Raw genomic sequence first — 25322 nt, forward strand, 5'->3', positions numbered from 1 at the left:
AGAGAGGGAGAGAGAATCCCAAGCAGGCTTTGTGCTATCAGCATTGAGCCCAATGAGGGGTCCGATCTCATGAGCCTGAGCCAAGATCGAGGGTCAGCCACTCAACCAACTGAGCCACCCAGGCACCCCTGACTTTCTATGATCCTTTGAATGTTGTCTCTTCTCTTCTTCCCTGCTGCCACTGCCTTGGTCCTGGCCTCAGTCAGTTCTCAAAGGTCCCCACAACTGCCTCTTGCTCCCCGATAGGTCTTATCAACTTCAATTCCTACTCCTTGGGGCCATGTAAACCTAGTCATGTCATTCCCGAGGGGCAGCTTTCTCTGGGTCCCCATGACCACCCACGGAAGAGGCAGCCCATGGAAGGGTGCATCACAAGGGCTCTGTGAACGGGCTATTGGCTCTGCTTTATGCATAAGGATGGGTGCTATGATTGGCTCAGTTTAGGTTTTCCCACCTCTGTGACTGTGACCATGGTCTATCCTGTGGGGTGGGGTGGGTGTGATGCTGATGGGTATCGGGCAGACACAAACAGTACCACCATTGTAATTTTCTCTCCCAGTAAAATCTATATAAAACCTACATTCTGACAAGCACACTGGAGCCTGTCCTCCATTGTTCCAAGGACTCCACAATTAATCTTCCGACATCAAAGATTGACACCAAGTGTATGAGATTCCTAGGGCTGCTTTAGCAAACGCTAAAAACTTGTTGGCTTAAAACAACATAAATGTATTGTCTCATAGTTCTGGAGGCTAGAAGTCAAGATGTCAGCAGATTGGCTCCTTCTAGAGGCTCTGGGGAGAATCTGTTCCAGACCTCTCTCTTGCCTTCTCTTGGCGGCTGGCCCTCTTGGCATTCCTTGGCTTAAGACTGACTGAGAGTCTCAGCCTCTGTCTCTGTCTTCACATGGTCATTCCCTCTGTGTCCCTGTCTCTCAAATGGCCCTCTTCTCTTTCTTTGAAGAACACTTATTTTGGATTTAGGGTCCATCCTAGTCCAGAATGATCCGATCTTGAGATCCTTAATGACGTCCACAAAGACGATATTTCCAAATAAGTTCACATTCATGGTAGAGTTATAACATGGACTTAAATTTGGGGGGACACTATTCAATCCACTCCACTGAATGATATGGTTATATGCTCAGAAAGCCAAGGTATCTTTTTCTTCCCCAAGTGACCTGGTTCTCCAAGTTCATAATCTATACCCGCAGAGCATGAATCATTCATGACAAACACACTTTCTAAAAGTAAAGCTTTTGAACAAATGTGTGGATGGAGAAAATGCGCCCCAATTAAGCTCCCTTTTGTGACAAACCTCTCAGAAAAGCATTAACTCTAATCTTCAGTGAAAAGCATTGTAAAATCAAGGTCGGATGGGATGATGGTGTTTGAAATGGCCTGGGTTTCCTTTAATGGAATGAAGAGAGGCAGCATTCACTGTGATTATGATATGCTTTTAGCCACATGAGAGTCAGGGTCAGAGAATTAAGTGAAACCAGCAAAACGGGGGCCAACTGTGGTTTTGTCTTTGGGAGACTTTGTGAATTATCGGCAGCCGGGGAGATGGAAATGCTCTTTCCATTCATGATGCCTTCAGAGTTTGTGCGAACCAGTCTCTCTCTGGTCTTCAGAAGAGTTCTTCCTGTTCCGTCTGCATTTTCAGCTTTATTCTTTTGTTGATAGAGTGTCGAGAAATTATGCTTTGGTTGGCACTGGTGACAAGAAGTCTCTTTGGGGGTGCCTGGGTGGCTCAGTTGGCCAAGCATCAAACTCTTGGTTTTAGCTCAGGTCATGATCTCGTGGTTCGTGGGTTCAAGACTCACATTGGGCTCTGTACCCACAGCACAGAGCTTGCTTGGAATTCTCTCTCCCCCTCTCTCTCTGCCCCTCCCCTGCTTGAGCTCTCTCTCTCTCTCTCTCTCTCTCTCTCTCTCTCTCTCAAAATAAATAAGTAAACATAAAAAGTCTCCTTTAAAAAAATAACTCTCTTTGGGGCGCCTGGGTGGCTCAGTCGGTTCAGCGTCTGACTTCGGCTCAGGTCATGGCCTCACAGTCCGTGAGTTCGAGCCCCGCATCAGTCTCTGTGCTGACAGGTCAGAGCCTGGAGCCTGCTTCGGAATCTGTGTCTCCCTCTCTCTCTGCCCCTCCCCTGCTCATGCTCTGTCTCTCTCTGTCTCAAAAATAAATAAAAACATTAAAAAAAATAACTCTCTTTGCTTAAGCTAAGAAATTAGCACATAATTAATTCTATTAAGGAAGGAATAATGTTGTCCAGATCTTCACAGCTTCTGCCACCAGTTAGTCAGGACTCGGATCAAAGGTTGTTTCCTCACAGAGCTGATCCCTCTATCTGAGGCATCCTCCCCAAGGCCCCCCTCCATGCCTTCCCACCGCCTAATAACACCATTGCTCTCAACCTCTTGCTTTATTTTTCTTCAGGGCACTGGTGATGTATTATTAAGATACAGTGATTTGGCTGAGGTCTATTTCCTTTCTAGTCTATCGGCTCCAGGAAGGAAGGAACTCTTATCATATCATACACTCGGGACCTAGAACAGTGCCTGACATATAAGGAGCCTTCGGTCAATATTGCTTGAATGGATGAACGAGTGTGTGTGTGGATTCCTTTGCTGTGTGCCATGTGTACTGACTGGGTTTCCTCCTCGGACCAATTTTGTGATGCGCATGCTGACGTGAGTCAGACTAGTTCTCTGGTGAGAAGCACTCTGGTTTGGAAATTAGAGAAGCTGTATAACACATGTGTGAGAACACCAACACTTGTTCTGCCTGGGCACACCTGGATCCTGGGCCTTTGTTTCTTTATCTGTAGAATGGTATGGCACTGGTATCTCTCTTGTAGGGTTGCTATTATGACAATTAAGTGACATTGCATTTGGCGGAGACAGAACTTGGCACATGATTAGGCACCTGATAAATATTAGCTACCATGGTGCCCTCTTCCAGAGGACTGGTGTAACCTGAGTGGGAACACAGTGGTGCTAAGTGGCGGAGGAAGAATCAGAACCCAGATCCAACTTCCTGTAGAGTCTGAGTCAGGTCTTGGCCACCCAGTTAATTTTCTTCATGTCTTTGAGGTAGGCTTCAAAGAAATGAGGCGGATGTCAGAGGAGAACTCTAGCAGTAGGAAAGATGGAGCATTTAATACCTCAAATGGCACGGCTACCAGTGGGTCATCACTGATCAAGATGGGGAAACCATATTGACCAACATGAGAAAATACTTCATGGCTGTGCAAACAGAATCTGATGGCTTTCACTTTGACTTCTTAGAGGTGGTGATAAAATAGGAGAAGGCCAACCTATGCCAATTTACCAACAAGCGAATTTCATCAGACCCACTCTAAAAGATGAGAGAATAACTTAGCTCAAGCTGTCGTATTGCACGACAAAAGACAGAGGTCATTTGAGTGGTTCACAGCATGGCCAACACTAGTCAGCTACAGCTGCGGTGACCCTGGATTCCTAACTTGCCTGTCGCACAACACCTGTGGATCCGCTGAAGCCCTTTGTGTTATTTCTTGATTATCTGTTTCTTAGTCCATCGATCAGCTGACCAATGGCTGATCCCAAAGATAGGAACACTCTTTTCTCTCTTCAAACTTACCTTACCCTCTAGCGATGTTTTGTTTCACCAGTAATTCTTTTTTTATTGGAGCATAAACCGGTCACCTAATTTTGGAATCTCACTAGGCATATGCTGGACAAGAGAGTTGAGGTTTTGTATTTTTTCTGTAGACAATGTACAATGAGATCATGATTCAGAACTAAGAGTTCTGAACCTCATGGTGGCAAGACACTATTAAGTATCCTGGTTATCAGACTTCAGGATGTTTGGAATATTGCCACCAAGGTCTTGAAATCCAAGCCAAGAGGCTGGGTCCTTTTCATCTGTTGACCTTCCTTTCTTCCTTGTGGCTTTTAGAAATAAAACCTATTGAAGATAATTGGCTGCTTGGCTATAACAGGAAGAGATAAAAATAATTTTCTTACACATTGACTATTTAGCTCATCACCCACAGTTCTGAAAATACCAAACTGAAAAATATACCACTTTCCTTTCACTGGTGACACAGTTAAATAACTATCTTACTACAAAGTAGTAATAATAATTGAATGTGTTGGTTTCCCAAGTGCTGATTTCCTGATATTCTGCACCAACATTAACAGATTTCTGAGCTGATTTATTTTTATTTGATTTCTCTTTATCTCTAGGGTCTCCAGAGACTATTCACATAGGTTTTTTTAATGAACTTTGTGCGCTATAAAAAGAATTACTCGTTCCTTTCTACCCTGCTTGTTGGGGATTAGTATCACAGTCTAAAATACAATGAAATTCCATGTTAATAAAAGATCATTTTACATTTTCTCCTAGCTTATACCTGTTTTTCGCACATTCTGCACGCCCTCTGTTGTGAATATTTTAAATTAGTAAAACTTGCAGTGTATTAAGAATAATTTATTCCAAAAAAATCCAGTAAATTATCTATTACCCTGTTAGCACTGTGTTAGTATGTGCTGTGCCTTGAAGAGTATAGCAGACATAAGTTCTCGTGCAAATTCCTGTACCTTCCAGAGATAGAGAGCCCCCTTCTAGAAAGCACAAAATCAGGGCCTCCTGCACCAAGTGTTAAGTGCTTAACATCTTTAGAGAGACTTCCTGGGCTTCTGACCAAACCAGTGGCGAACACTGAGCTGGGAGAAACTTCTCTGTAAGAAAGCCTTGTGGTTGCCAGGAATGAGAAAATCTATTGACTACTGCATTCTGCTCTTTCGATATGTTTTGTTATTGTTGAAAGCAAAGTGCAGGAAGCTGCCATTTATTCATTTCTTTCAATCTCCTTCCCAGGATCTGTAGCATGTTCTCACAGGTCAAGAGATTGCTGATTCAGGTAAATATTTTGTGGGCTGGATTATGTTAGAAAGAAGGCATCCATTTTTAGTCTGTGGAAGGAAAAGGAGACTCCGTCTTTAAGGGAATTAAGAGGAGACAAGGCGAAAAATAATTTCTCTCACAAAAAAATGATAACTGAAAGGGTATGCCATATCCACATTACTTCCGAACTTGAAGATAACTTTCCAGATTGTTTATTAAGAATTAACTCTCTCCAACCCATATAAAATTGCTGTGTTAAGAACCCAGGAATTTCCTAGCTGTTTATTTTTTAATAGCTGAATCTAAGTGACCTCAAAACTTTCGAGACCATAGATTATGTCTCTCATGCAGCGTTTCTCAACCTTGGTATAATTGACATGTGGGGCTGGAAAATTCTTTGTTGAGTGGGGACTGTCCTGTGCATTGTAAGAATATTTAGCAGCATCCCTGGTTTCTACCATTAGATGCCAACAGCATTCCTCTCCCCCCATTTGGGACAACAAAATTCCTCTAAACTTTCCAAATGTCTCCTCGGTGGGGATGGGGTGGGCAAAATCACCCCAATGGAGAATCAGTGCTCCGAGTGCAAGAAAGCAAGACTCACAATCTACAACTTACAACTTAACTCTCGTTGGCTGGCCATGGTTACCTGGAGGACTAAGTTGAGGAAGATTCTGAGGGCTCAGCTATAAAGAATGCCTTTTCTTCATCAATTAGCAAGGTCCTCCATAGCTTTGGAAGGAGTGGGGAGAGGGCTATGTGAGGGTTCGCTGGAGAAACACAAGCAGTAGGATTTGTGTGCGTTTATAAACATAATATCTGTGTCTATAATCTAGATATATAGACATGATATAGATATAATCTAGATATATAAAGAGGCAGATTAATTGTGGGAGCTAGCAAGTCCAAAATCTGCAGGGTGGGCTGGCAGGCTGGGGACCCATGGAAGAGTTGGAGTCCAAGTCCACCATCTGTTGTTGGCGTAATTCCTTCTTGTTCAGGAAGGTCAGCCATTATTCAGTTAAGGCCTTCAACTGATTGGATGAGCCCCACCGATATCATGGAGGGTAATCTGCTTTACTCAAAGTCTACTGATTTAAATGTTAATCTCATCTGACATAAACTTCACAGAAATATCTAGAATAATGTTTGACCAAGTATCTAGGTACCATGGCCCGGCCTGGTTAACAGAGAAAATTTACCATCACAGGTGCTTACTACTGTTTCTAGTGAAAACACTTTGGACCGGACCTTTCACTGTATCATTCTTCACTTGCGTTCCTGGTCAGCACCAGCTGTATCCACTGGGTGGGTCCTGGAGGAGAGGATTCTGCCTGTGCATTCCCAGGATAGCACATGGTGCCTCTGCTGCTTTAGTCTGATCAACATGTCTGACCCGATAAAGGGAAGAAATCAGAAGATGGCAGTGAATGGCAATACACAAATTAGAAGAGAAGAGAAGGAATGCCAGCTAGAAACATGGAAATAAATGTATCCCAGGCTGGGCACTGGCGATAGATTTTTTTAAATGGAAAGGAAAACTATCCTGCAACAGATGACCCTCACTGATAGGAGCTTGAGTACAAGAATCGAGAAACAAAAGCTATATACTAGAAGATTCCATTCTATAAAATAAAAACAACAGGAAGAATTGATCTATGATGTTAAATTCAAGATGGTGGCTGCCCAGGTGGGCTTCTGGGGTGCCAGTGCACTCTTTTCTTGTGCTCAGTGTTAGATACATAAGCGGGTTCTGTTTGGAAAATTCATTGAGCTATATTTGTTCTGTATACATGTATCTGTATGTGTGTTATATATGAATAAAAATGTAAATTTAAAAGGCACAGTAGCGAAGAAATAGGAGTGGAGATAGGAGGAGGGAAGAAGAGAGAAGGATGGAGGCAGAAACAATGATTATATTGTCAAATCACAGGCACGACACAGTTTTATCTACTCTACAACATTTTAATACTAATTACGCTAACATTATAGACTTACTACTTTTATAATTTGAGAGAGACAGAAAGAAAGTGAGTAGGGGAGAAGGGCAGAGGGAGGGATAGAGAGAATCTTAAGCAGGCTCCACGTTCAGCACAGAGACCAAATCGAGGCTTGATCTCAGCACCCTGGGATCGTGACCTAAGCCAAAACCAAGAGTCTGATGTTCAACCGACAGAGTCACCCAGGTGCCCCAGACTTACTAGTTTTAATTAAGGAAATGAGGGGACCTTTAAAAACACTGACACTATTTTTGACGACCGATTAGGTAACAGGACTGAAGGACCCAGGAAGTCCTGAACTACCAAAGTTGTGGCTTTCAAAGTCATTAGCAAACCAAAGGCCCATTTTATGACAGGTGAATAAAGGTCCCACAAAATTCCAGAAGAACGCAGCTAAGCTAGATAGATTTCCTTTTGGGTGAAAAAGTGGAATACTTCACGGGCAGAAGTGTTATGCTAGCAAGAATACAAAGTCTGCTAGGCTCTTCATTAATACTCTTCAGAATGATAATCTCTGTTCCCCGCCCCCCGCCCCTGCTGGGGTTGATCAGATGACCTCAAAGTTCTTTTCTCTTCCTCATATGTTCTATGATTTCTGTGTTCATCATATTGTGTGAAATACCCACTCAAATCACTACTATAATACACTTTTATAACTCGGTACTTTCCTTCCAGCCTTCGCCTCTCCTTTAACAAGGGAAACAGAGACCTCAATGCTCATAAGCAAATCACTGTTTTGTTTGGTCTGAAGTCAGATGAGAGGCCTGCAAGGAAAACTCCCTTTTAGCATTTTCCAATTAGAAAGTGCTGCACACTGTACTAAGAAACCATGTTCTTTCCCACTTTCCATTTAGTTTTATTGCCATTATTTATCTGAGAGGATCATATTTCAAGAAAGACTTTTTCCCCTAACCAAAGGGAAAAATGCATTTCTTCATAAAGACGAAAAAGTCCAGCCAACCCAGACCCAGTAGGATGTCTATCATTTTCAAGGCATGACATTTTTTTAAGGACTTTGGAATCAGAGGATATTAAGAACAGTGGTAGCTTCTAAAAGCAGCATGCTGGATAAAGACCTATTTGGAAAGGCTTTTTAAACGTGCATTATTTACCCACTGGAGCTGTCATGTTACCATGTTTACTCAAGGGAAGGCAGGTTTTCTTTCTTTCTTTTTTTTTTTTTCTTTAATCTGGCCTATACTTTTCTTAAAACAGGCTATTGACCGGAATCAATGCAGAGTGGCCTAAAAGACACAGCATGGCCAGGCCTTGCTGGTACCTAAATAAATTTTCAGCCCAAGGTCATGCCTTCCATCAGTACTGGAAGCTATTTTTGAGTGGTTTATATGGAATGTGAATTGCTGGGGGCCCAAAGTATGGATACGAAGCAGTTTGGGGGATGCGAAGCCGCTCCCTAAAGCCCCCTGAGTTCATCAGGTTTCCCTCTAACACTTAAAGAAACAGAAGCACATTTTGCATGCCCTGTGTGATACACTTTTATTAGTAAAACTACTTGTAATCGCAATTTTGTTTATGTGACTCCTTGTTCATATAATGTAAGCAAAATTGAATGCGAAATGTGTTCGGTCTAGCCTCTTCTTTCTTTCTCGGTTGGCCAGACTGATGTTGTAGTCCGTGATTTGCTCCTCTGTCAGCAGTGTCCAGACAAGTGTCCAGACGACTCAGATACAACTTTGGACCCTGTTCCTTAGTGGACACACCAGTTACTTACTAGTGCACGATAAGCATGATCCTGGTTAGGCTTCTGTAAGTAATAAGCCCCCAACCTCAGTGGCGTGACACCACAGAGATTTATTTCTTACTCAAGCCAAATCCACGATGACTTTGGGAAGCTCCTTGAGGCAACTGTCCTCCGTGTAGCAACCTGGCAGTCCAGACTGCCTCCCTCTTGGGGCTTAACCATGTCAACTCAAGACTTTTTTTCACAGATACTGTAACAGGGAAACAGAGAGACCTAGCGCTATGCCGATAGCCCACTGAGCAGAATTAGCCACGTGAGTCCAACCAAACGGAAATGGCCAGAAATTTGGATTGCCATGTGCCTGGAAAGACAGGAGGGCAGATAAAGAAAAAGTCCCAGAAGTTTTACCACAGTGGGAAAAAGGAAGCAATCTACTTATTCACCTTTTGGGTAGGAAATTGTGTGTGTGCATTTGTGTGTGTGTCTGTGTGTGCATGTGTGTGTGTGCATGTGCGTGTGTGCATATGCGTGTGTGTGTGTGTGTGTGTGTGAAAGAGAGAGGGTGCTGTGTGACAGTGGTGGTTATCTTCTGATCTGAGAATGAATTTTAAGTGGTCTTGCACCCAGATAATGTATGAATGGTTAGCCATGAAGATGTGTGGACAGTGTAACTAAAATCTAGAAAGTAGCCACTGTACATGTTTAGAGTCTGATTATTTTGGTTGGTTGATTGAATAGGTTTGTAAAGCTATTTAAAACTAAAACTTTCTAAATGAAACAAAACCCCACTTTATATAGGGAGAGAAAAATCACATCTGAGAAGGCTCTTCTAGGCAGTTCTACTACGGGTTCTTAAACAAGGGCAACTTGTCCCCTGGGGAACTTTTGTCGATGTCTGAAGACAATTTTTGTTTTCACAAGTGGTGGTGGGAGTTGTTATTGGCATCTCGTGGGTGCAGGCTGAGGAGTTTGCTAAACATCCTAAAATTCACAGGAGAACCGTAATGGCAGAGAATCCTCTGACCCAAAACATCAACAGTGTTAAGACTGAGAACCCTTAACCTTAAGTTCAAGGCTGTGAACTTCGTTGTCTCCTTGAATGTTCTTCCTGATTTAAGTTTTTTCCATTGAAAGCAGATAACTTATGTTCACGTCTCATATATTTAAAGGCTGATAGATAAGTAATTACAGGCATGGAATGACTATGGGTCCCACAGAGGCAGAATGACCATACACCGAAAACATCCTAAACACCGAGAGGTACCTGGCGATGTCACTTACTCATTCAACAGACCCGTAGACATTCCCAGAGCACCTGCCATTCTCCGGGCACCGTGTTAAGCACTGGCTGTGTGGAGATGAGCAAAGCACAGCAACGGCTCCCAGAGACCAAGGCGGAAGCAGATGCACACACAGTCCAACGATGTTTGGTGGCTATTGTGGGGTAGGTTTATCCCAGGAGCCACAGTCACTTTGCTCAGGCATGTGAGTGTGTCTGTGTGTCTAATGTGCCCGCACACATACTGTTTGAATGAAAGAACGGGTGAACAGATGGATCTCAGCCTGAGGAGGCCAGGAGCAACTTACAGGCACAGAGACAGGCACAGGGCAGGGAGGCGAGGCAGAGAACCTGGAATGACCACACTTGCAGGTGGAGTGAACTCAGACTGTAGCCTCATGGATGGGGGGGGGGGGGGCAAAGTAAGGAAGAAGGGAATGATTTTCAAAAATGTAAGGTCTTAAAATATTGAGATTCAGAGAGGATGGAAGAGGATAGAGAGGGCTGAGAAGGCTCACACAGGCTCTGACAAAAGGGGTGACCTACCCAGGGTTAGATTATAAGTCTTAGTTCTAATAAAGCTCAGGAGCTTAAGCACACTCTGACTGGCTTCAGACTAGGGTCTCTGATGTCCCTCTGCCCTCTCCAACTCCACCAGGTGAAGAGCAGGAACTTGAATCCAGCTTTGTTAACACCCAAGGATGTGGCTCCTGGTCAGGAATAGATCTTCATTTAGATCTACTTTAACTCAAGCACCAAATCTGTCATAAAAACGATAGGAAATTGGTTTTTGTGAAATTTACTAGGCACAACATTTTGCTGTGAGAGCCCCCCCCACAAATGGGTGAAGCAAAAACGATCACATTCTTTTGCTACTGAGATATAATTCTCTTAGCCGAAGTTCACTCTATTAAAGTATCAAGGTCAGTGGTTTTTAGTATATATTCAAAGCTATCAGATTCCAGAATACTTTTACTGCAGAAAGAAACCCCATACCTGTTAGAATCACACCCCATTCTCTCTCCCCTCCCCCACCTCCTGGAAACCATTTAAAATCTATTTTCTGTCTCTATAGATTTGCCTGTTTTGGACATTTCACGTAAATGGAATCACACAATGTGTGGTCCTTTGTAATTGGCTTCTTTTACTTGGCATAACATTCTCAAGCTTCATCCATGCTGCAGTGTATGTCAGCACTTCCTTTCCTTTTATTGTCAAATAACATTTCTTTGCATAGACATATCACCGTTATGGACTGAGTACTCCCCGCCAAATTCATATGGTGAAGTTCTAACTCCCCGGTACATTAGAACATAATCATATTTGGAGAGAAGGTGTTTAAAGAGATAATAGAGTTAAAAGGAGATCTTCACATTAAAGCTTTATCCAACATGAATGGTGTCCTTAGAAGAAGAGGAGATTTGGACATAGACACGTGCGCATACAGAGGAAAGACCATGTGAGGACATAGTGAGAAGGTGGCCATCTGTAAGCCAAGGAGAAAGGCTTCAGAAAAAAACCAAATCTGCCCACACCTTGGTCTTGGACTCCTGGCCTCTAGAACTGTGAGAAAATAAATTTCTGTTGTTTAAGCCACTGGGCTTGTGGAATTTTGTTAGGACGGCACTAGCAAACCTGAACGACCACATTTTGCTAATCCACTCATCAACCGATGGACATTTGGGGATCAGATGCTTTTGTCAGGCACATTCCATCTGGCTCTGACCTGCCGGGTCCACCTCAAGTGTCTTGAGGGCTTTGGAAGCAACCTCCATTGAGTCGGTCCATGGGAGCTCACTGGGTGTAAGTCAGCATGGCTGACTGGTTTCTAATCTTGCTTTCTTCAGGATGAAGGTTCACAGACGCACATATTGAATGTTATGAGGATGGTGACCGTGACTTCAGGGCCCTGGAAAAAGCCCATCTGCACAAAAGTATTTCTGGCACTGCTTTGGCAAGGTGCTACCTCCATTCTTGTCTCGTTCTATTTACTCCAAAGGAAGGTTCTGATAGAACCTCCACGAAAATATACGTTCTCACCTGCAATAAAACTGTGCCGTGTGAGCACTGGTCTCTCCCCAGCACAGATTCCAGTCAAGTCAATTACCGTGTGGGAAAGCTTGCCGATCTGGGCCAAGTGGGATAAAGTTGGAGAATTAATTGATCTTGGGGGAGGTCATGGTACACGGAGGCAGAGACTCGGGCCCAAGGCAATTGAAAGGGCACAGGAGGCTCTGCGTTGACTAGGGCAGCCAGATCAGCCCAGATCAACCAGGAATTCAGAGCAAGAAATTGCAAAACACTGTACAATACCCACCTATAGCTTTGCAACCTGCTTTTGTGCATTTACTTAACTGCGTTTACATGCATGTAAGAATACAGCCATATATGGACATGAAGAGTGAACTGTATTATGTTCACTCCCAATTTAAAGAGAGATTGAGGATGGGGGCACCTGGGTGGCTCATTTGGTTGGGTGTCTGTCTCTTGATTTCGTCTCAGGTCATGATCCCAGGGTGGTGGGATGGAGCCCCACGTCAGGTTCCTTGCTGAGCGTGGAGCCTGCTTAAGATTCTCTCTCTCTCTCTCTCTCTCTCTCTCTCTCTCTCTCCCCCTTTGCCACTCTCCCCCACTCTAATGCCCTCCCTCTTTCTCTCTCTCTTTCAAAAACTAAAACGAATTAAGAGAGATTGAGGACAAAAAGGCATTATTCCAGGTTGTAAAGGAATGTTCTCCTTAACCTGAGGGAAAAGCCAAGTTCCCCAGGCTTGACCATGGATGATGACAGCTGCCTACGTTCCTTATATTGGCAAATTTCTCACATTAGGAAACTCCCCCAGGCAGGTGAGCGATGGAGAAAGGGAAGGGCTTCTATCTGGACGTGAAGCTCTTTGCCTGTTGGTACACCGATCTAGGCTTGGTGTCATAATGAAGGTGAAAGGTGGCGGGCGACAGGTAAGGTGACCCATCGCACTGTGTGTGCTTTTTGTGTGAGGCTGGAAATCGCACATGTGCAACTGCTTCTGCGTTTTTACCCCGGCCATGCTTTTATGGGATCTGGGATACTCAGGGCTGTTTGTGTAATTGCTTCTTGTAAATGAGCTCCTACTCTGCAACACTTTACAGTAAACCACTTTCCTTTGCCATCTGGTACCCAGTTGTTTTAACCGGGTTTCCAGGATTTGTGTCAGTCATTTACAAGAACCTTTTTAACCTTCAGAAAATGAAGCAATTGAAGTCTGTCCTTTCTACGTCGCGTTTGCCCGAGAAAGGATCTGAAGTCAAGGAACGGAGAGGCTGAAGGACGCGATGAGATAACACAAAAGGGCTCCACGCTTCTCCCTCCGAGGTGGTCAGAAATGGCTGCCTTTGAGGTGAGGGGGGCTTTTGAGGTGAGGGGTAAAGGGAAGTTTTAATTAAAAATAAAGTTGCCACCTTTTCCCGAGAAAGGCTTTTTCTGATGTGCCTGTGACTTAACATCTTAATCCCATAATGACCCGCTAGCACCTTGAGCAGCAGCAGATTGATTTACGACTCAGACAAACCACAGTGTGGGTGGGCTATTCTGATTATTTTCTGATGAACAATTCGCATAGCCCCCAAATAACTTAACCTGAAAACTAGTTTTTCAACACTGTATCGCGAGGTCTTGAGAGTTTCGAATGCATACTTCTCTGCCTGCCTTTCACTTTCTGACTTGTGATTGTTAAGAACTCAGTGTTTTGGGGGGAGGGAAGCGTGGGACACATTCAGGAGAAAGAACTCAATCTATGGAATCTGAATAAAACCAGATCCTCAAAGCCCATCTCAAGCAGGGGATGTATCCGAAAGAAACAACTATCCAAGTGCGGGAGAAGTGACCAGCAATGTGGTTCACTCTGTCCTTGTTTGGGAAACTGGGGATTATCATCATGTTGTTCAACAAGTCTTCCTGGACGTGTACATCCTCTTGTCTCTAAAGCCCCACTCCCCGTCACATTGGCTTCTCTTACTGTCCGCTCCCTGGTGTGCGTTCACTGACCTCTACCCTCCTTCTTCACCTCCTCAGTGGTTCTCCCCACCTCCCCACCCCAAACTGCAGCCAGCTCGGTGAGCTCTGCAGTGTCCCCCTCCCCACCTCCTGTGACAGAAGTCTGGTGGCTGGACCAGAGACCCAGGATCTACCTCCTTAGGAGAATGGGATAGGGTTAATGATGCAGATACTTATAGCTGAGAATTATCAGACGCAGTCGAGGCAAGCAGCACCTGCCTACGCAGAGAGGGGCACAGCCCGATGCACTGCCTTCAGGGCATCTGTGGCCATATCCTTATATATTCAAGTCTCCAGGTCAGAGCTTCCCTGTACAGAGTGACTTGATGGGCCCCTTGGTAACTTCATCGTAATAGGTGAGATATGACGACAGACTTCCTAGAAAATCTGGGTTTTCAATTTCCTTCTTTATCGTATTCATTTTCCTGGCTTCTTTGAACCGCAGAAAAGGCTGGGGCGCCTGGGTGGCTCAGCTGGTTAAGCGTCCGACTTCGGCTCAGGTCATCATGATCTCGTGGCTCGTGGGTTCGAGCCCTGCGTCGGGCTCTGTGCTGACAGCTCAGAACCTGGGGCCTGTTTCGGATTCTGTGTCTCCCTCTCTCTCTGTGCCTCCCTTGCTTATGCTTCGCCTGTCTCTTTCCCTCTCTCAAGAATAAATAAACATTAAAAACAATTTCTTGAAACCACACACAAAAATATATCTTTATGCCCAAAGAGAAACCTCAAGATGCAAAATGTTGATCGGTTTGAAGAAGAGTTTTCATTGCATCGTTTTCTGTTAACATAATCAAACAATGCATCCCTTGCAATATTTCCTAAACCGGTAGGCAGAGATTGGTTCTTTGAACCATGGCCATCCGCGCATGGGGACTTCCTGAGGGTTAAACCCTGCAAGATTTTATTCTTAGGAACCCATCGGGTTCATGGAGGAAGTGCGTCCTCTAACAGAAGCCAAAATGGGGGAGATCCACGCAAGAGGACTGGGTCCCCCTTAGGGAGTCTGCAGTTCAAGCCCACGGTCTCTGCCATGGGTATTGAATTTCACCCAGATGAGCTTCTGAACACCCAGACTGGTCTGGGATGTTGGCGCTGGAGTTCCAGACATAGGGCATGTAGCTTTCATCTGCCCGCAGAGGAGACCTGTAAGGACCCCTGCAGCCAAGAGCTTCATTCGTTCTCAGTTTGGGGCACATCCTCAGAAGGTGGCATCGCAGAGAACCAACAGTAGCGGTGCCGATGGCAAAGGCTGGTTTAGGAAAACTGTTCCGTTTAAGGAGTCTCCGGGCTTGACCATATACTCACCGGGCGCTTTTACCGGCTGTGACGTCTTTTTTCAGTCAGGCACGGAGTGTGCCATAGCCACTCGCTTATTTGAGGAAAGGGCTTCCTGTGGGGGAGCCCGGGGGTTCGCCTGCTGGGCACCTTCCTGTGTTTGCCTGGGTGTGATTCCCCTTTAAGGAGGGAACGGATCCATCATGAATCGGAGCCTGTGCTGAAGCCGCTGTCCAGTGTAAGCAGAGCAGGCCTGGGTTTTTACTGCTTGGTGCTCCAAGTCAACGTTTTGCTGAGAAATATTAAGTGTAACCAAATATTACAGGGAACACACTGTTCCTGCTCTATTTCCAAGGCATCTGATCAATGGGAAAAATGAGAAGTAGAAATAAACAGAAAGGACGGAGAACTGAGCAGGCAATTGGGCTAAAAGGAAAACTGAGTGAAGCAGAGGAAATGATTTGCAGAGTAAATACAGATAACCAGGGGCGGGGTTGAGGGGGAGGAAGGCGGACGCTCTACAGAGAAGAAGTGTCTGCCTGTCCTGCTCTGCGTCCAGGTGAAGCCAGGGAGCGTGGTGGGGGCCCTGGGGAGCGGTTTCCTCAAGAAGTCCAGCTGTCAGAGGCGACGCCAGGAACCGGCGAGATGCAATGCAGTCAGGCAAGGAGGTCGGACGTCCAGGAGAAAACAACCCAGCAAACTGGGAGCTGATGAACTGCGGCCAGCGGGCTGGGCAGCCCCAGGGCCCTGCAGGGTTCCGCTCTGAAGAAAACGCGGGGTTCATGGGGCAAGGGGATCCTATCGTGGAGGCAAATGTGGAGAAGATCCACCCAAGAGAATTCGGACCCCTTGGACCCTCTGCCGCTTAAGCCAATCGTCTCCACCTCAGGAACATCCCCTACGCCAGCTCCTGGAACTGTCGGAATTGTTCGTGGTGCAGGCTGCCCGTGGAAGTCATGGCGCCTTCTCTGTAGGACTCCGTAGTTCTTTGCTACGAGGTCGTCTGCGCATTTTAGGGTGTTGAGCAGCAAGCATCTCTCGGCCTCCGATCACCAGATGCCAGGAGCACCTCCCCGCCAAACTGTGACAAACCCAAACTACCTTCAGACATTGCCAAATAGCTTCCAAGGGCCACAGTCACTCCATGGTTGAGAGCCACTTGCGATCGTTGAAGAGCTAAGACCTAGAGAGTCTCCGTGGCGTGTCTGAGATTGCGTAAGATCGATGCAAAGCCAGACCTGGAGCCCGGAAGCTGCAGGGCTTTGCAGGCATTCCAGGCTTTTCTATGCAGCCTCAGCTGAAAGAAGAAGACTGGGTAGAGCTCGGTCCCGGGTTCCGGCTTGGGCCCCACACTTGAACTTACCGTCTATGTGAGCACGGCTGCACTCCCCTCTTTCGTTGTCTCAACGTCTTCATCCTTAGAACAGCTTTGAGGAGAACAATCCACCCCACAGGGTGTTGGGCAAGTCAACAAGATCAGCCAAGCCACGTGAGCAGCACAGGCTTGCAGCATGGCAAGTGCTCACAACAGCTGGTCTGCGCCTTCCCCATGGTCTACTGCATGTGTTTTTGTTATTTTTAACATTTATTTATTTTTGAGAGACAGAGCACAAGCAGGGGAGGGGCAGACAGAGAAGGAGACACAGAATCCAAAGCGGACTCTAGGCTCTGAGCTGTCAGCACACAGCCAGATGCGGGGCTCGAACCCACGAACTGCGAGAAGCCGGACCTGAGCCGAAGCAGGACGCTTAACCACCCACACGCCCCTGCAACGCATGTTATAATAAACTGCTCTTGGTTTCCTTTGCTTAGGTGGTCACTTCTCCCTGGAATACTCTTCTACCGACTTCTTCGCATCACTAACTCCTTCCTGTCCATTGAAACACAGTTTAAATTTAATCTCTGCAAAGTGGGTGATGGGTCCCCCTGCAGAGCATTTGATTCACGATATTAAATGTGTTGAAATGTCTGTCTGCATGTCTGTCTTTCTAACCAGAACTTCTATGAGCAAGTAGGTCAGGGACCCTGTCTAGTTAATGAAGACCACCCCCACCCCGCCTTCTACCCACCCCCGCCACGCCACCATGGCACTCAGGGTATGGATAGCATCTTTCAAGGTAGGAATAGGAATGTTGGGTAGTCTGTGGGCTGCGAAGAGCCTTATGAGGAGAAATGGCCAAGATGTCAGAGAGCAAGGAGGGAGCTTAGAGAGTGACTGGAGCTAAACTGGAAGGCTTGGGTGCCATGCTGCCCCCCCCCCCCCCACTACAGAGGCCTCACGTGACAATCTTGTACTCAGGTTACCAGTCAACGGGAAGCTCTCCTCTGCCTCTGGGAGGGTGCGGTTGGGGTGGCTTGATCAAAACTTCACCATGAGAAGATTAAACTGGCAGTACTGTGCAGTATAAGTGGGACTAGACAAGGTCTGGAGGCAAGAAAAGATGAGTTAACAACTTAAGTAACTGCAGGAGAGAGGTCACGGGGGCCACAAGTATAAACACAGCTGTAAAGCGCCTTCCAGCTAGTGTTCCTGTTAAGAGAATGGTAACAAATAATGGATCACTGATTGTTTCCGGAGATGAAAGATAAGAAGAGCCCTCAGAAGCAAGATTAGTATTTTGGTGTGTGAGAAGCTTGTTCTGCCAGGGAGGATTATTGCAGAGGGCGGTGGAATGTCAAAGAAAGTTCTGGAGTCTTCTCTGGAGATCTTTAAACAATAGATATGGCCCTTCCCAGTCAGGGGTGGTTAAGTGCCCCGAATGAAGTCAGGGAAGGAAGCCAATGCCGAGGGGGATGAGAAGGCTGATAGAAATTGGACGTAAGTTCCTGAGTCTTTACTCTGGAAAGTGGAATCGTTTCTCAGATTTGAATCAGAAATCCCAAGTGATGGCTCTGACCAGTTAGATCTTATCTTTAGGGAGAAACATTGAACATAGCAACCACTGTAAGGGGAAATATTGGAGGAGCAGGTGGAGAAAGCCAGACTCAGCTGCAGAACAAACGATACGCGAAGTAAAGCACCTTGAAGGTCTGGGAGTGAAGAGGGTTTAAACACCTGCTTGTAGGTTCCTGCAGCTCTGAGACTTGTGCCCATCCTAGAGGTAAGGGTCCACCTCTCCTTCTCTACCCCATACAGAAAGTCTAGCTCAGGCTGGAAGTTGGGTCTCTCCAGTCATGGCCACATTTTCACCTAGCAGTCTCTTAATAATATTTGTAAAATCGAAGAATGAAATCGAAGTCCCCTTACCTGTTCCGGTGTAGGCAGCCTGGGTCCGAGCCTGGGATGGGAGCCTTCTGTGGGTAGCTGGCTGCTGCTCAGAAGGGACAGCGGGGCCTCCACCCCAGTTGTGGCCTCTGACATCCTCATAGATTAAGGAGAGCTGGTAAGTAGCTAAAGAGAGAAAACAGAAGCAGATCTCAACCCCAAAGTCGACACTTACCGTGTTCTCCTCTCCGAGTGCAGCTGTGGTCTGGCCAGCTAGGAGCCTTGTGTGATCTCGGCGGAGTCTGGCAGGAGAAAGCAAATGAGTGGCTGGCCTGGGCTAGGCCCTTTGCCCTCACCTGGGCTTTCAGAAAGGGAGCCGGTGTCCTGAATTATTCATGCCTGCCTAAGTAAAGGGCTGCAGAAAATAGGAGGAACCCCCTCCCCTCCCATCACCAGGAGGAACAAGGGAGGAGGGAAGCGCTTCTTCCAGGAAGGAGCAAAGTTCAACAGAAGAGTCACAGAAGAGTTGAGTCAAGGGCAGCCCACCCATGGAGCCTCCTTTCCGGCTTCCCCCACCTACAGACCTCTCATTTTGCTTCTGAAATGAAGACTTGATAATGAGCTGGAAGTTACCAGAAACCAAGACGCCCCGAGTTAACACAAAAATAGACATGATGCTAATATTTGCAAGACAAATACGTCAAAAACAAAACCCTTCAGAGAGAAAAGAGAAAAGGAAGATTAAGGAAAGGGACAGCACATGGCTTCCTTATCTGACCTGATCAAAGGAGCGAAGAAAGGAGGTCTTTTGCCAGGATCCCTGCGGAATGGAATGAAGGGTGTAGGACATGGGCAAGATGAATACAGGGGTAGAGAGAAAATGATATGACTCTTAAGTGACGGTTGGTGACAGGTCAGATGCGTTGATCGTATTCGTCCTTACGGTTTCACCCAGTTGATGCCGAGTAGCCATTGGCCCAGGGTAGGCAGTGGAAATGTAATGCTACCAACCCGGGGACCATGAAGATCGCCTCTCAGTGGGCTCCCTAACTACACAGTGAGCTGCCACCAAGGGGGTCCTCCCTCCACATGGGCTCCTCAGGAGGCTCCAGGCTCGTATGTGTCTGTGCACGTTGGACCAACACGTCCAGAGAGCCTACTGTGCACCGGGCTCGTACTGTCCTGCCAGTGCCGAGATGAATAAACCACGTTGAAGGAGTTCACAGTTGAGTCATAGGAGCAATTGATAATATATGACTGTTGGCTTAAGCACCTCCATTTACTTTGAGTAACGGGAGTTAATTGAACACATTTCGCACTTCCCCGCAGCCCTTACCGAGCCTTTGGAGGTTTCAGACCATTGTTGCTGCCAAATGCAGCCCATCAGGGACAGATACTATGTGTAAAAGAATAGTTTTGTAGCCTCTCCATAGAGTTAGTAAGGAAATGACCTTCAAAGAAGTGGACTTATGAAAATAAAAAGAAGATGTTAACTGTAGAGCAAGATCTACATCAGAAAGGACACAATCTTTTGATCAATAAATGTTACTGCGCACTCACATCTAGGATACCGGATGAGGTCCTAACTCCGAAATAAGGTACGGGAAGATGGCGAAGAGGCACCCAGCCCGTCCAGTACTTTCAAAAGCAGTACGGAAGATCAAACTACAAAAATCAGAACACAGCGTAGCATGCTGAACACCACATATGCGAATGGGACGGATGATTTGTGCTGGAATGTTTCCAAGCAATAAAGGGCAAATTCACCAAGGGGAAAGATAAATCTGAGGTCTTGAGAAGTCAGTGAAGTTTCCAAAGCAAGAATGGCAGGGAAGCACATCCTAAAGGGAGGAAGGAAGGCGAGGGTGGGGACGGGAAGCAGAGAGGGGAGGAGTCTGAGCAGCCTTGGGAATAAGAAGTCCCATCTGGCTGTCACACAGCACTTGTGTCCTCATCTGCCCATGCTCCTGCTCCGAGGGTGGTCCAACCAGCACCTTCATTCACATCTTCTTGCTGGAGGCTGCTGGAGGGTCTTTACTGAATCTCCTGCTTCTCTTCTCACTGCCCGCTCCCCACCCCAACCCAGTCTCCACAGAGTGTCTTATTTAAACAGAGTGGGCTGGGGGCGCCTGGGTGGCTCAGTCGGTTAAGTGTCCGACTTCAGCTCAGGTTACGCTCTCGCGGTCCGTGAGTTCGAACCCCGTGTCGGGCTCTGGGCTGATGGCTCAGAGCCTGGAGCCTGCTTCCGATTCTGTGTCTCCCTCTCTCTCTGACCCTCCCCCATTCATGCTCTGTCTCTCAAGTAAATAAACGTTAAAAAAATAAATAAACAAACAGACAAACAGAGCGGCCTTATTTAACTACAACTTAGATCGTGTCACAAAGCCCTAAAAGAGAGGTGCACCTACTTCCCACGATCCTGGCTTAGCTCTCCCTCCCAGCTCTTGATCCTGTGCTTTTCTCAAAGGGTGTCTTTCTGTTCTTTGCAGTGACCATGCTTGCGCTCCCATCAGAGTTTTCAGACTCAATCTACCAAGAATAGGCTATTCCTGACCCTTTGAATGCCGGGTTTCTTCTCGTTTATCCATCCAACTACTTATTGAGTGTTCTTCTGTACCCCCGCTGGGGCAGATCCTGGGGCTACAGATTCAGGGAGCTTCTGGAATGCCACCTCCTCAGAGAAACATTGAGCTATTCTCCATGAAGCAGGTGCAGCCTCGCCCTTCCCAGCATGCTTTCCTTCATGACGTTTCTCACCAGCTGTAATTATTGGGTGCATTTAGTTGTTTCCTTGTTTGTTTTCTTCCCTGATAGAAAGTGAGCTCTATAAAGACAGGCATCATGTCTTATTTTTTGTCCTCAGCACCTATAAGAGCATTGGGCACATCAAAGGCCCTTAATATATGTTTAATGAATTGATGAGTAATGAAACATGAAGCCTGGAGAGGTTGATTAGCACCATATTTTGGAGAGCTCTACGTTAGGGAAAATCTCAACCATAGTCTCTTGTGTGCTGAGCTCTCTCTATGTGCCTATGAACACAGATGGGAATATGACAGGAAAGAGACCTGGTTATCCTGGGGCTTACGTTTTAGACCAGTGTTGTCCCACAGAACTTTCTGTAATGGTGTAAGTACTCTATATCTGCTCTGCCCAATATGGTAGCCATTAGTTACATATGGCTAGAAAGCACTTGAACTGTGACAGGTGAGGCTGAAGAATTTTATATTTCAGTTAGTTTAATTTAATTTAAATTTAAATTTCCATGTGCTGCTAGCTGGTGGTCGCCATATTGGACAGTAGAATTCAATGTGACCACACAGCTGCCTGATTAGGTGTACCTCCGTGTCTTTCATTGAAAAAATAGTGTAAGTCTTAGTTTTACTAAGTCTTACTTTGCCTTGTTACTAACTCTTCTTGTCTTTTTAATAGTATATATTATATTATATTGTATTGTGTTGTGTTGTGTTGTAATGTTATATTATATTATATTATATTATATTATATTATATTATATTATATTATCAACAGTATAAGTAATAGTCTTACACTGGATTAAGTCCTGGTCTTTTGAACAAATGCCAACTTTTTTGAGGCTTTTCTTCTGACCCCCTCTCCCCCAACCCCTTTAGCCAGCCAACTCCTCCCTCTCAGGTGGCATCTGGACACAGCAGGTAGCCTACATGTCCTCACGGCAGTGGTGGGGTGAGGGTCTCATACCTGAATACGGGTTATTCTCTTCTCTGGCTCTTCTTGAGTCTTCCAATCTGTCCTTATCCTACTGGGTCATGAGGTGCCCTGATGACAGTAATCACCGAGGTCCACAGTTGACAAAGCCCAAACGTAGACGAGATGCGTGGCCTTTCTTGGAATCCCCTGGAAGTCACTGGTGCTGCAGACCTGCTCTTCTCAGTCCCACCACCGTGCCCTTGCCTTGGACTGTCCCACCTTGCAGACTCACCCCCAGGGAGCCACTGCTATAACATGGCGGCGTCTCCTGAAACACTCACTGGGAACATAAGGTATATAATGCAAGAACCAAGGAACTTGGGCCCCCTGTCGACCCCAGGCCTTAAACTTAAATCTCCATGCCTCCTCTGCTAACTATCCCGCACGTACCCCTACACAAGCTGATGATGAGCGCGGGCCTCTAGATGACACGGGTCTGTTTATACCCTGAGCAAGTTCCCACTTACAATAAGGCGAGTTCAAACCACTGCCTATTCCTGCAAAACTCCAGATGCTCAGGCTTTCCCTTCGGAGCACCCTCTCTCCTCTTCTCCTTTTGGGAAGCCCATGAGTGTTTGAACTGCTCGGCCAAGGGTAGGATGGCTGCGTGGACCAATTCATACAGGGCTTGGCAACCCTGGCCAACCTTGGCAACCCCCATGATCACGGGTAGGCCTCGCCTCTCTGCTGGAAGACACACAGAAGCCACGCAGCGCATTCCCAATGGGCAGGCCTCCCTGGCTGGGTGACTTTCCTGCTCTGTCCTGTGACACTGCCACTCTGTGGGTTTGGGCTCCGCGGAGCAACTAAAATCTTAAAAAGACAATTTTCTAACAAGATTTGTTAGGTGATTTGCTTATAATTATCTATTAATGACTCTTGCAGGTCCTATAAACTCCAAAGAAAGCAGGAATGGCTTTTCTGTAACACCTGTTTGGCAAACTCCGGTACCTGAAGGAAGAATGGATCAGGAGTGGTCCAGACAGCCAAAGGTGCACAGGGTTATCTTCTGCAGGATCTTGTGTCACTAAACAATGAGAGGCCAAGAGCATTGTGCAGAGAGGTGGAAGAGGCTGGGGTCCACAGGGATAATCCCAGGAGGAAGGGAACTCAGGAGACTTAGGGGGTGGAGGCTCCATAAGAAAGCCAAGCAGGGGGCCACATCAACACATGTCTTGTCATTCTCGATCGTCATCTCAGACTGGGCATCACCCCAGATTCCAGCTAATCTACCCTTCAAGCTCTTAGACGTTTGCTTCTCTGAGTCATCTGGGTAGATAAGATAGCAAAATACCCTCCCAGGGAGTCAGCAGCAGATGTTGCCAATATTGTTGCTTCTGGTGAATTTCAAAATGTGGGGGGGTGGGGGTGGGCCACCGGAAAATTGGCATAGCAATGGCGCTCCAGTGGCACTGTTCTTCCTGATGTCTTCTCTTCGTTCAGTCCATCACCCCTTCCCCAACACTGTGCCCTGCGTGTTTGCCCCTAACTGCATCCTAGGCACAGGGCCATGGGCAGGGCCTTCAGCGTGAAGCCCAAGACCCCAGTTCTGCCTTGTGCTGCCACACGCACACCCTCCCTGGGCCACTCTTGCCTCTGGGATGCGCCCAGGCTCCTAGGCTCTGAGAGGGAGTGCGTAAATGAGCTGGACCAGCTCTGATTTTCTCATATTCCTGCTCGTTGATGTGCTTCTGCTGCTGCTTATGATGCCCTTGGCCATGGTCTTCTGAGAGGCTAGGAGAAACCGAACTGGGGCCCTGCTTGGCTCAGAAATAATCCCTCTGACCCAACACCTAGCAGCACAAGGTAACGCAAAGGACATGAACCAACCAAGAGCCACTTATTCTTACACCATGCTAGAACCTTCCATGTAATAAGAGTGGAGCGCACCTTTCTTAATTTTCCAAAAGCTTTGGAAAGAGTGGATTTCTGTGGCTACAGTCAAGCTCTCAAGTCCCGGGAATCAGGAACCATACCCGGCTTCACTCACTCCCACAGCGTCCAAGCCTCGGTTCTCTCATCTATAGAGTAGCGATGAAAATATCTTCATCCTGGGGCTCTGCGGGGGGGGTGGGGGGGGGCACACACCCTTTGGCCTAGAGTTCACAGATGGATGTTGTGACTACTTTGCTGACAAGCTCACTCCTCTTGGCACCCCCAGGGCTATTTACAGGATGTAGAAGGCATGGCCCAAGAATCTTTTTCTTCAGCACACTTTTTCATGAGGTTTTCAGAAAAAGAAGCTGAAGACAACAAACACAAGATGGACAACCCACAAATGGAAATATGGTCGCTGACATTCCCTGAACCGCTAGACTCCCACTCCCATGGCTGGTCTTCCAACTGCCCCTGGTTGCTGAAGTGGTGAGACCGTTTGGATTCAAACTTCCCAGTGGTTTCTGTGGTGTGAGACATGTGTCCATGGCTCTGACTTTCCCCTAGCCTCAGTCGTGGCCAAGACCTTTACACCATCTGAAAGCCCTACTCCCTTTGGTCATGTCCTAATTTCCTGATCATATATATATATATATATATATATGTATATACATGGAAGACCAGCCATGGGAGTGGGAGTCTAGCGGTTCAGGAAATGTCAGTGACCATATTTCCGTTTGTGGGTTGTCCATTTTGTGTTTGTTGTTTTCAGCTTCTTTTCTGAAAACCTCATGAAAAAGTGTGCTAAAGAAAAAAAAAAAAATATATATATATATATATATATAAAGTTTATTTATTTTTGAGAGACAGACAGAGTGTGAGAGCAGCAGGGACAGAGAAAGAGAGACACAGAATCCAAAGCAGGTTCCAGGCTCTGAGATGTCAGCACAGAGCCTGTTGCGGGGCTCGAACCCACAAACTGCGAGATCACGACCTGAGCCGAAGTTGAAAGCTCAACTGACTGAGCCACCCAGGCGCCCCAAAATATATTTTTTAATGTTTATTTATTTATTTATTTATTTATTTAGAGTGCAAGCAGGAGAGGGGCAGAGAGAGAGAGAGAGAGAGAGAGAGAGAGAGAGAGAATCCCAAGCAGGCTCCGTGCTGCCAGCACAGAGCCCCACGCAGGGCTCCATCCCACAAACTGTGAGTTCAGGACCTGAGCTGAAATCAAGAGTCAGATGCTTAACCAAATGAGCCACCCAGGCGCCCCCTAATTTCCTGATTTCATTCACATCTGCCTCTCGTATTCTCAGCCTCAGTCCAAGAGAAGTT

The sequence above is a fragment of the Acinonyx jubatus genome, chromosome C2, assembly GCF_027475565.1.
Source record: "Acinonyx jubatus isolate Ajub_Pintada_27869175 chromosome C2, VMU_Ajub_asm_v1.0, whole genome shotgun sequence".
NCBI lineage: Eukaryota > Metazoa > Chordata > Mammalia > Carnivora > Felidae > Acinonyx > Acinonyx jubatus.